The sequence below is a fragment of the Uloborus diversus genome, chromosome 6, assembly GCF_026930045.1.
Source record: "Uloborus diversus isolate 005 chromosome 6, Udiv.v.3.1, whole genome shotgun sequence".
In the NCBI taxonomy this organism is placed as follows: Eukaryota; Metazoa; Arthropoda; class Arachnida; order Araneae; family Uloboridae; genus Uloborus; species Uloborus diversus.
The window spans coordinates 37,768,447-37,782,263 of NC_072736.1; positions in this window are offsets into that span (position 1 = coordinate 37,768,447).

Here is a 13,817-nt window from a genome sequence, read left to right on the forward strand (position 1 = left end):
GTACGTTATCTTTATTGTACATGCTCGATTTCCGCTGAAAGAATGGAGCGAAAAAAAACGTCTAATTCCAACATAAACCTATTGCTAGTATTGAACCCACTACACGTTTCTTCAAGTATCTCGAAAATTCCTTTCTGCAGATACTGCCGTGTTCCCGCACACGGCAATATATTCAGAGCGTAATTTGCATGGGAGCTCGTGGAAACCTAGCTTCAACACTTGTTTTCAAATTCAAGTGAATTTAACAATTTAGCGGCAACTAAGACTGTTTTAGCAGTAAAAGATCTATGCTCGGAAGACTACAGGACTTTTGCACATTTTTTGCATGTTAGAAATAGAAATTAAGTCCTGCTTAAAGTGCGGTTCCTGATTCTGATACGATCTTGTTATTAAAAAGAAAAAGAAAACCTTTTTGTGTCGATTATTAACTGATAATGTTCTACAGATTTCCACCCCTTAAAGAACAATTATCTTAATTTTCTACGTTGGACATTTGGAAAAACACTGTATGATCTGTTAAAAGTTGTATGATATTCTAAATTTCTTATGTTTGAAAAAAAAAAAAAAAAACACTTTCATTTCTTGTTAAATATATGCTAAATCTGGAAATATCGGATGATTTTTTAAACTGCGAATTGCTAAAACACCTCAGGAAATCTCATTTAACTATAAATATTTTTTTAAAAAGTAAGCATTTGTTCGAATGGTACCTTATTGACCTTCTCCCCTTAAAGATTTCACTGAATTTTGTTTTAATCTACTAAGAGGCGTTGATCTTCATAGCAATTAAACAAACACACATGTACACATTCAAACATATGTGCTCATACAAAACGCACATACACATACAGATTCATGCATGAATAAAAAAGCTGTTTTGAAATCATAAAAAATAAAATGAAAATCACAAAAATTGTCACTCTCATGTGTCAAGTGAAGTTATGTTTTTTATTTGTTTTTTTAGTACAATATCTAAAAAATTTTCGTTATGTTTATTTAGTAATTTATTATAAAAGGAAATTATTCGAAAGTGCTTCATTTTTCAACTAAAATCAAAAGAAGAGGAGAATTTTTTAAATAATTCAAGAGCAGCTTTCCCATTTAAACGGATAATGTATTAAATTAGCAATCCGTGTAACAAATTGGGTTATCTGAAGTCATTAACCAAAGCCGTGTGAACCAACATGCGTTTAAAGAAAAATGTTTTAAGTGCATGCAATATTTAATACTTTAAGTGCGAAAAGTAGTTATTAATTGTTTAATTAACTTACTGGCATCCACCTAGTCGATACTTTAAACAAAAATAAAAGATCTTCCCCTTAATAAGAATCTTCATACATAAAATCTTTCTTTTAAAGCAAGGTAGTAGTTGTTTGCCAAATACTGAACTTATACTGCATGTAAAATGTATGGAAAACTCTGAAAAGAGAAAAACCTGTAAAAGTTTTATCTTTCTAATACACCTTTGTTAAGACCTTGTAATCATTATTTTAACTTTAATTTGATAAATTTATGTTTGTTTGGAAAATGCGTAATGCTACTCGCGATTAGTGTACAGGTTTTGATCAAATAAATTTAATTTAATATAAAAGGTAAATGCTTAAGCTTAGGAGGCAACAAATTTTTAAAATCCAACTTTGGAACACTAACTGCAAACTGCAATATTCGTTGAGTTTTAAAAGTAGTTTCTTACAATATGACGTTTAATTTTGTTTTTGAATAGTCACAATAACTCTTTTGCTAATTATTTTTTTAATCCCTTAAATGCATAGATAGAGGGAAAAAATCTTCTGGAAAGTGAAAGCTGAAGCATGCTCTTTCAATGATGAAACTAAAAGCAAATAATCATGTAAGTTACTAAAAATTCTAAAAACATTACATTTTGGAAGTGTCCTCTTACTTTTGACGATATTGTGTATATTCAATATTTTGAAGCTTTGGGAGCTGCAGTAAGTTTCTTATTAAATGTTGAACCTTTTGAACTGCTTTTAGAATACAGATTTATAAAATATTTGTATTTTAAGGCGCCTTTTTTATTTGTTTCATTTTTTGCCATTTTTTAAATCTATACCAGAAATTATTTATTAGCTTTTATTGTTAGTGTGCTGTTGTATCAGAAACAGCAAAAAAATGGCATTAGTTAAAAGTAGAGTAAATGCTAGGCACAGAAAACAAATATAAAACTCTGCTTGTGTTATCTTTGTGCATGTTAAACATTAGTATCGGGGTTATGAAAAAGGTATGAGCTATGGTAAAGTTTGACTTTTATAATATTTATTATTGTCAAATGTATTCAGCTGCTTCAATATCGCTTAAATGCAAAATTATTGGAATTGAAAATTACTTTGAAAAGCAGAAAATTATATCTATCAATACAACTAATCATTTTCGCTTAAGCAACGCACTTGCCTCACGAAATTGGGGATAACTGAATTACCTGCTTCAAATCCCACATACTTTTAATGTTAAACAAATAATCTAAAGTGGTACATACATTAATTGCATTAGTGTTGTAGAAATTAATTTTGAAAGCCATCAATTAAAGGACCTTAAAGAGTATGGATTTAAATAAATTGAATATAAACTTACAACGATGCGGAATTTATCTGAAACAAATTATTTACCTAATTGTGAACGATTGTGTTGCATATATGTTATCTGCGCGTTGTAGCGTTGAAAGTTCTACAAAATAAAATATTTAATTACGTGGATTGCTTAATAAGTGGGATGTGTAAGGATACATTGGAAGGCATTAGTAATTTAAATGCATTGTATCACTTAATCGTATTTAAGTTTAAGATATTTATTCAATATCGAAAGCATTATTGGTAGACATTCATTTAAATTCCTTAAGACGACTGTCATAACAATAGTTAGGATAGTCAGTAGTATGCCCAAAACTGTGTACGTCAACTTAAGAGTGCGACATATAAACCTTCAGTGTTAGGAGAGCACCGTAAAAAAAACGTGTAAGGTTTCCAATATTAATGGGTGAAATGTTACACGAATTCTGAAGTGTGCAGCATCATTGTTTTAAAACTGTGTTATTGGAGGAATCTTGCACTATCGTTTCAGTAGAATTCAAAGCGCATACGTAAAGACTCAGAGAATGTATAGTCTTATTAGCAAAACAAAACCCGTCCTTGGTGACAGACCGAGCGGGAAATGCTATTGCTCTAAAAGCTGTTTGAAATTCGCGTCAAGGGTTCGAACACCATTCAGGTCATTTCCTCTCGTAGTGCAATAAAAATGTCTTGTTTGTATAAAAAAAATAGTTATAAATACATTACATGAAATACACCTCCAGCTCAGACAATTCCAGCAGAGGACTGGAGTCTCGTGCTTATTAGCACTCATCAGCCCGGCATAGGAGTGACTGAGCTGGAGGTGGAAAACCTCTTAAGAAAGCCAAGAGTGCCAAACAAATTGGTAAATAATACAGAATTAGCACTGACGAGACGAGTGACCGAAATAATGGTTCGGTTCAACTCGAATATTGAAGGCAAGGCAGGTATATTCAGTAAGTTACCGCCCTATAGCCAGGGCTAAGGCAGAAATACATGAAATACACTGCCAGCTTAGTCAATTCCAGCCGAGGACTTCAGTTTCGGGCTTATTAGCCCTCAACAGCCCGGCATAGGAGTGACTGAGCTGAGTGAGCTGAGGTGGAAAACCTCTTAAGGAAGCCAAGAGTACCAATTAAGACTAATTATTCTATTAGCTACCAGTTTATTTGGCAATCTGGGCTTCCTTAAGAGGTTTTCCACCGCCAGCTCAGTCACTCCTATGCCGGGCTGATGAGTGTGAACAAACACGAAAATACAGTCCACGGCTGGAAATTACTGAGCTGGCCGTGTATTTCATGTATTTCTGCCTTAGCCCTGGCTATAGGGTGGCACCTTACTGAATATAAGTACATTGGTTGTTAAAAAGCATGGACTTTATTAGTCGTTCAAGAAAGTCAGATGACAGCTTAGTTTTTGCTAATGTGTAACCTTTCGAATTTTTTTTCTGTAAGCATACAGATCATTATGGTGTAACCTTACGCAGAAGTAAGTGAGACGTTACTTCATAGTTACATTACCACGGTGTAACCTTCCACAAACGATATGTAACTTTGCATCATTTAAGTTACTCTAGACAGTGAAGGCAGCTAAGCTGCCACCGATTTTATGGAGTGAGGTTACACAAGTTTTTTACAGTGAGCGCGCTGGGTGAATTGTAAAGGAGATTTTTTAAGGTTTAGTAACATAGGCTATGTGTAAACAGTAATGACTTTAGAGCTGTTGTTAAACAACAATCATAAAACTAAGCATATTTTTTTTTACATTATGTAACGTTTCAACGCTAGTACGCATGGCAGCTAATGGTTTTCATACACAGTTAACTACTCTAGTGCATTTTTTTCATTCTTGCTGAAACTCTTGTATTTCCTAAAGTGTTGATAAATAATAACGCTTCTGTGAGTGTTTTCTGACTGCATATGACTACTTTTGTGTGATTTTTTAACTTAAAAGTCCGGGTTTTGCAAATTGAAAAGGGATAAAATAGAGAGAGTGAAAACTTTCATTTGTGAAGGAAAGACCCCAAGTCAAGTGATTGATTTGAAAGAAAAGACTTGGAAGAAATCAGGTTTCTTTCTTTAGTTTTACACAAAACGTGACAACCATTCTTCTTTGTTAAGACGAGTGACTTGAGTACTTTGCCCAAGCTTTTGCTTATCCAATGATTTGACTAGCTTCCTCCATTCACTAATTCCTTCTCTAAGGTTTTGATTTTCTCATAAAAACACGATAGGCACTGTGAATAACGTTATTATGGGTGGCTTTAAAAAAAGAAGGAAAGTATGGGGTGAGGGGTTGAATTATAGCTCTGCCATCTTCTTTTTTTGGTTATAATTAAGATTTAAATTTTTTCATTGTTTCATTCTTTTTCTATGTATAACATAGAGAAAAATATAGTGAAGAGTATTTCTGTTATTTATTCATAAATACATAAGCTTCAAAATTATCTCTTCGCCAATAATAGCAAATTTCTGTTCGTTAAGTAATGCGAAAATAATATTCACTAACTGCAAACATCACTAATTCTGTCGCTTTTGTTGACAAATAAAAACGTAAAACTCCTAGTTCCTCCAAGCTATGAAATATTACTTCTTCAAAAATCAGAAGCAAAGGGATGAAATGTTTCCTCAGTTCTTCCCCATCGATTGCTTAGTAAACAGCTTATATTAATGAGGTAGGGGATTAGAAGAGGTATAATGAATTTAGTAATGGAATTATCTTACTTGATTACGCTTTCCTATTGTAATCTGAAAATGGACTGGGCTGCAGAGCAATAAGTCTAGTGGGCTAAGAGATGAAGTGCTGATGAAATTCAGGGATATTAACGTGTCCTTTGCATTAAAAATTAGCACGTAGTTCCAAGAATTAATTTATAATCTCAATGATTCCAAAATGATGGAAATTTCTATAGAATTATGTAAAATATTAGTTGAATTTAGCCAATTTTACTTTAAGTTAGTCCATAAGAAACAAAAATGTTTTTTTAAGGGGAATCAATATCCTAAATACTTTCAAAAATTCGATTTTTTTTCATTTTTATATATCTTGAAACTCCATTTTAATACCTTTTAAATGATAGAAATTTCTTGATCGTGCTCATATTAGAAGTAAGTTAAAATAAGTTTTAAAAAAATGTAAACTTATTCTGATGAGGTATGATTTTCCCCTTTAAATTGCAATATCTCGAAATGGTATTTTTGAAACTAAATGTTCCTTTTTCTCAGAAACTAAGTTGTGTTAGGCTTTAAAATTTTTACCACCTATTCCATCTAACTGAACAGGAAATTGCATACACTAAAGCAATATACTAAATTGCAATACTAGCAATTGCAAATACTAAAGTGAAATCTTTCTCATATTCGAAAAATACTTTTTTATAAAGCTGATTTCGTGTTGCAAAATGGTATTTTTTGAAAAAAAAAATACCCTGACTTACACATTAGAATTTAAAAAAAAACTAAGCTTTCTTTCTGTCAAATTTTACTTCAGTATTGAGAAAAAAGTCTATTTAAGGTACAGAAAAAATTTCATAATTGTAGCTTTAAAAGATTTTCAGAAAAAGGTACATGAACCTGTGAAATTTAACATTGACGGTATATTGGGTACTCACTCCCCTTAAGCGTTAATTCACAGCACAATAATTAATTTACAATGTCAGTGATTTCAAAATGATGGACTTCTATGATTTAACGTAAACTATTTGTTGAATTTAGCAAATTGTACCTTAGTTTATGTAAGAAACGCTACAATTTTTCAAGAAGACTTCCCAGTACAAGAGTTAAATCATAATACCAATAAGGGATTTCTATGGAATTATATAAAATATTTGGTGTATTGTACCAATTTTACTTATAGTTATATTCCAACATAATAATGTTTTTTTGGGAACCTTTCACAGTATTGTTATTAATGCAGTAAAACCTTCGACGCACATAAATGTAAAATACTTTTGTACAAACCCAATTAATATTACCTAGTTGTAAAAATCGCAGAGTTTTGTTCCATTAAATTTTTACTCCAAAAAATAAAGGTAAAATAATGTGAAAGTTATAAAAAATAGGAGAATTGGTTGAATTTAGCCAAACAAATAATAATGTTCCTAGGGAGCAGTTAAGTGTTGTTGTTAATGCAGTGAAATCTTCGACACGGAGAGATGTAAAATGCATCAGAACAAGACAATTAATCTTACCTAATTGTAAAAATCGTAGAGTTTTGTACAATTAAATTTTTATTCCAATAAATGAAAGCAAAATAATTTGAATGTTATTAAAAATAAGACAATTCGTTACCAACAGTTTGAGTTTAAGTGACTTACATATTAATTTAACGCACAATAGTTTGCTTCATTTATTTCATCATCTAACTTAATTTGACTAGTGAACGTTTCACTCGACCATTACGCATAGAATATTATCCTTCTGTTAGTTCGCTTACTGGCCTGCCATTAGCGGAGTATTCAGGGCGCTTAACCCCTCACTTGCTGCTGTTGGAAGCTGTCCTTTCACGATAAGTCACAACAACCTAATGTTTCGTAGCAACTTTAAACTCATAAATTGACAAAAGTATACCCATTGAAGTTTTAACTAATATATCAGCTGATTAAAGTCGTACCAATTTGTGACGAGGTGAAATGAGTTTTTAGTGAAATTTCAAAATTTTCCGTGTCTTTTTCGAATTTCAACTCCCAGTGGTTCTCGAGCTGCCAAATTTTTTTATAGTATAGAAGTTTAACTAAAGTTTAGGCTGTAGATGCTCAATTAAAGTTGTTTTCAATTGTTTCCTCTTCCTTAAGCTAGTATGTGATTTGTTGCAAAACTAAATTGCGTGTGATAAAAGAAAAAATAAGAAACCTAGTTCAAAGATTATGTTTCCAAAAGGGCAAAATTTGCTTTCATTATTTTTTTGAGCAATCACGATGGCTAATTGTTTTCATTTGACCGTCCTTGATGTCCGGTTCCTTTTTCAAACCCACCGTCCTCTGCAGGCGAGACTCCTCCCGGTAGCCGCTGCTCCTGGTCTGTGGCGTCCATGTCCTACACACACGCACGCTCATACACACATACACACACACGCGCCTTTACACACATACACACACACGCGCCTTTACACACATACACACACGCCAGCGTGCATACACACAAGCTTACACATATACAACTATACACACGTAACTGTCCAAGAGGAGGGACAGGAACCTTTTCTAGAAACAAGCTAGTGGAGTAGTAACTAATAAGTAGGGTTCTGTCGAAACTCGTGATTGTGAAAAATATAATTTGAATTCAAAATTTCAGAATTCAAATTAATTTTGAAAATTCAAAAGGCTTTTTTTTCTTCTGATTTTGTTTCAGCATTTAATACTTCAGAGTTCATTCAAAACGCAATGATCAGTTATGGTGGATGAACGGCTATTTTGAAGGGGATAGATAATAGAAAAGTTAATAATGGTTCTTTTGTACGGAATTTAGAAATAAACCTCATTGCATATTAACTGTTAAAAATTCAGTTTAAAAGCCCATTTTATAAAGATACTAGCAGTGCCCACACGGCTTTGCCCGTAGTAGAAATTTAAAAGATAATTTGGTACGTCTGTATATTTACAAATAATGGATGAGGAATTTCTCGCCAATTTGCTATGTTAATTTGCTCCCCCATTTTATGGTAGTTTGCTGGTCCACGTATGGTAATTTGCTCGTCCATGTTATGATTATTTGCTCGGTAAAATGTTTTTAAAATCGAAATAGAAAAAGAACAAAATCGACTTTTCAAAAAATCGCTTCAACGTTCACACAGCCAAGCTACAAAGTAATTTTGTGTCAAATTTCATGAAAATCGGCCTAACGGTCTAGGCGTTATGCGTGTCACAGAGATCCAAACATCTATACATCCAGAGATCCAGACATCTATACATCCAGAGATCCAGACATCTATAAACCCAGCGATCCAGACATCTATACATCAGGAGATCCAGACTTTTAGCTTTATTATTAGTAAAGATATCATGACAACGCATAAGTACTCAATTGTTTTAAAACGACTTTTATACAATAAGTGACTTATTCTATAGACACATTTCATTTGCAGTTTATTCTTTAAAGCAAGTAGTAAATAAAATAGCACTTTCCATAGCAAGGTAAGAAAGTGAATATATTTAGACATTTCTATCAGTTTTTCTTTTTCTTTTTTCCATTTAATATAAATCTTATCTCGGAAACTGCACATGTGGGAGAAAATTATCTTTTGAAATACTTTCTAGCTTTGCATTGATTCACCCGTCTCCATCCTTCTGACAGTAACTGAGAGTTTTTTGTTTTCTTTTTCCAGTTTTATGATCAGTTGCAATTCTGAAGTTCCAATACACAAATAGTTACCATAAAAATCTCACTTCTCAAACGATACTCATTTCAGTTTATCGATTCGCAGTTTGCTTTCAGGTTCAATGCGGAGCAGAGTGATTTCCTGTGAAGTTCTGAAACAAAAGACGTTTTTAGAGTCCGTACAGTCCATTTTACCTTCTTGTTTGTGAACTTTTTTTCTATTTTCATTCTGAAGAAAGAAAACTTATACCTTAACTAGGGACGTTACGTGTTTTTTACATCAGGGAAAAATAGAATTATCCATGTAAAATTTGGATAAATAAAATATTTGTCTAAATTTAATATTGCTTGTAAAATGTTTTGCCTAAATGTTAAAATTTAATGTATAGAATAGTTTTATATATTTTTGTCATCATGTTTGTGTATCACGTGCCCTTTTACATCAAATTTCGTTAAAAAATAAGCATGTTTTCAAAAAAAAAAAAAAAATCTAGAATAAGAAAGCAATAATGTTAAATTTAGTGTAATATACACTCCTGTTTGTGAAAATTTTAACGCCACGAAGGACTTACGCGAGTTAGCTGTAAATTGCAGGAATTGTAAAGTAGGGCACGATATGCAAATGATTAGAATTGCAGACCGGTAACGCATGCGTATGCTGAACAGCACCCTCTGAACGGCGGATCGAACCGAATATAAATTGACGGCTGTAGCAAGGTGTATGTGATTATCGGTGGTTACATTCTAGAATAAACCGTTAACTGAATCTTTACTATTTCTCTTCGACGAAGGAAAACGAAATTCGAGAAAATTTAGGAGTTTGAACGGGGAATAGTCGTTGCCCTTCGTGAAGCTGGATTGTCTTATCGTACAGTAGCCGCTCGTTCGCAGCGTAACAGCAGCACAGTCATGCGTGTTTGGTAGCAGTGGACGGACGAGGGTCGGACAGCTCGAAAATCCGGGAGTGGACCCCGAAATGTGACGTCAGTTCGCGATGACAGACACCTGGTGCGCATGGCACCGACGATCCGCAGAGCTTCTTCTAGACAATTGGCAGCACAGTGGTCAACAGCTACAGGTGTTTCATTGTATGCTTTATCAATTCTCAGAGGTCTGTTGCAGCGTGGGCTGCCCGCAAGGACTCCTTCATACAGGATTCATCTCACACAAAACCATCGCCACCTGCGGCTACAATGGGCCAATGTGCATAGCAGCTGGCATGATGTTTGGCAGCAGTTCGTCTTTTCTGACGAATCCTGCTTCAATTTGTGGCACCACAATGGCTGTCAGGCGTTATGCCGGTGAACGGCACATTCCGGAGTGCATTATACGCCACAGTGGACGAACACCTGGAGTTATGGTTTGGGGGGGTGCCATAGCATATCATGGACGATCGCAATTGCGACGAATTGTGGGAAATTTGAACAGTACTCGATACATAAACGAAGTTTTAAAGCCCCAAGCCATTCCTTTCCTGCAAGGATTGCCAGGGGCTGTATTCCAGCAGGATAATGCCCGTCCACATGTCGCCAGGACTGTCAAATCCTAACTTGATTCGCATCAGGTACAGCTCTAGTACCCCACTTAGGCTACAATCTATTACCACTAAGCTCCAATCTCGGGTCACATAAGACTTTTCAGAATTTCGGCCCCCAATCAATAATTTTACTTTTTGGCCTATTTTCCCAAAAAAAGTCAGACAAATAAGGAAAAAAAACATGAAAGAAGGCTTAATGCATCTTTAAAATATCGCAAAAAACAAAAAATGGCAAAAATAAATAAAATAATGAAATGTATTTTTTAAAATTAAAAAGAAAAAAAATGAAAAGTAGGGTCTGTCGGTCTGTCTGTCTGCCTCCTCTCCCCAAATAACTTTTGTATAAATAATCCGATTCAAACGATTTTTTTTGTTGATGTTAAAGAGATCTCGGCAAGGACACCTTATTACCATATGTCATCTTTTTAATGTTAACATTTTTTCGTTCAATTTTTAACAGTTCAAAAATAGTTAACAATATAGCCTTTGGGAAATTCAAGACAAATATAAATCCCGAACTTATACATAGAGGCAATTTTGCTGTAAAAAAATTGTAGAAAAAAGCTATTGAAGACCATGTAAAGAAAACATCTTTTTGATTTGAACAATGTTCTGATTAGTTGTGAACAGTTCAAATGCCTTACAATTAGCACCTACGTGGAAACTAAAAATCAATACAGATCCCAGACTAAAATGTGGATTTACTTCAAACAAATTTTGTTGGAAATAGCTCTTGTTGACCAACTCTCTCCTCCGACTACTAGAATTTTAGACAGTTGACTCCGACTCCTGTACGCGAAAGTTAGTCGGACACCGACTCCGCAGTTGTGGCAAAAATTCAGACAAAAAGGAAAATATGACTGTCTCCGACTCTTGGATTTCATATAATCGGTATCAAATTTTGAATGAATTTGTTTATAAATGCGTACTGATTTATTTCTTCTATTTTATATATTTTGAAATATTTAATATTTGAAATTGAAATGAATTTGGCAGATAGTATCATGTGTATCAAATGTTTCTGCATAAATACTAAACTGAAACTAAAGCGAGCGTGAAGCATAATCGATTAAAAGCCTTAGTGAAAAAACTTAACGTAACACGCCAGTGTTCCCAAACGGAAACATGCCCAAAATAATAGATTTTTTTTTTTTGAAAATTTCTTCTTTTATTGTTTAAAGGAATGCCTAAGAGTCCTATTTTTATGAAGCATTTCAATATTTTACACTTGGAACATAGAGCGGCGTTTAAAGGGCTAAGTGTGCGAAAACAGAGTTCTTGCAAGGTAAACGGGTACAAACTGTTTATATAATATAAATATATATTATTATATATTTAGTTAAGCATTTTATTAAGTAAAAACTAATTTACCAAAAATGTCACGTTTTAGGTTTTTCAATTTAACTACTAAAGAAATGCTTGAAAAATTTTGAAACTCAAGCGACACAATATCGGAAAATACATTCCATAAACTATATCATTCTCCCTGATGTAAATTCAATGCGCAGCAAATTCTTTCCGTTGCAAATTACGATCCTTCATATGCAATTTCAGTCCCCAGTGTCATTTGTTTTGTAACATAAAAATGACGAATGCTTTTGAAATAACCTTGTAATCATTGTTATTTGAATGTCAAAATAAATGCCTTGCGTCAAAAGAAAATAAGCATTAAAAATACCAAAGAATTCTTACTGTCGCAAGCAAACTCAGTTTATTTTATGTTAAAGAACGTGTGTGTGTGTGTGTGTGTGTGTGAGAGAGAGAGAGAGAGAGATAGAGAGAAAGAGAGAGAGAGAGAGATAAAGAGAGAGAAAGAGAGAGAAAGAGATGTTTGTGTGTGTATGTGTGGTAATTTATTGGTGCTAATGAAAACAATAAAAATTAATAAAATTAGTTTTGCAGTTAGACAGTCATATTATTAATTCATTAACCAGCTTGACTTAAAACATTTTGTAGAATCATCTTCAAATAAACGTAACTTTATTGAAAAACATATTTTATCGAAATCTTTCGGCATAATTGTGCTTCGTAACTGTTTTCGATTTAATCTACATCACAATACCGAGATTTAAATAGGAAAAATGTATTGTTTAATGACTAATTTGAAACCGACTACAAATCGCTTTATAATTAACATGAGTTACAAATTACCTGTCAAGTTCGTATGACACAACAGTTGCCTAATTTGAGCCCTCTCCCTGATTAGAGCTTTCACATGCATTGTCAGTGTTTAATAATATTTCCTCGCGAGGTATTATGACCTGAGAGGTAAACAAAGGGATTTCTCCTGTCAGAACCAAATAAAATTACAAATAAAGAATTATGAGCGGCTGTTCGCTATTAAAGGGTGTTTTTTTAGAGGTATAGAACTTTAGGTTCAAATAAAACACCTTTAAATGATACAAATCGCCATGAATTTGGCTTTATTCGAAAGACATTTCTTTGCCATTTTTATTTAAATGTGATTTATGGTATATGGTCACTTCGGTTGGCTTACAGAACGTCTAATCGGGAAGTCCAATTTTCTATCACTTTTTGCAGCAATGGGGACCGTATATGTGAGTGATATGTGGCGAATATTCTTGTCCAAAGCGTCAATCGTCTGTGGCTTATCGGTGAAGACCTTAGACTTCACGCAGCCCCACAAAAAATAGTCCAGCGTAGTTAAGTCGCATGATCTCGCACGCCAATTCACGGGTCCATTAAGCGAAATTATTCGTTCACCGAAAGTTTCTTTCATTAAATCAATTGTGACACGCGCTGTGTGGCGTGTTGCACCGACCTGTTGTATATTCATGATGAAATGACAAACCAAACTAAACACAAAACAAGTTACAACTGTCAAAATGGCCCACAGCTCAAACAGTGTTCCCGACTTAAAGTTCTATACCTCTAAACACCCTTTACTTACATTTTGTTTCTTTTTCTTTCAATAAGAGTGCTAAAAGAAAGCAACAAAAATACATGTATGTTAATGAAAAGAAAATGGATTACTATAAACAGTTTATAAATGCAAGAAAGGTAAAAATAAAACTAAAGTAAAAAAATAATTAAATAAATTTATAATGTTGTGATAACATAATGACGGTATTTATATCATATCATACCGATACTCATTCATTTTTTGATGGAACAGTTTTTATTTTCACACTATATTTTGTTGACATATCTTGGGTTAAAAATGAATATCGTATTCAAGTTTATGAACCTTTTTTCTGTGGTCTTAATAGCTTAAAAACAATCAACATTTAATTTATTGATTGTAAAATTCAAACTATATTGGGAACATTTTTGTCACAACTTTAGTTGATGCACGTTTCTTGAACTAGAATGTTTTTACTGCATAACTGCATAAAACTGTTTTGGTAGGATAAAACTATGCAGCATAAAGTAACTAAAGGC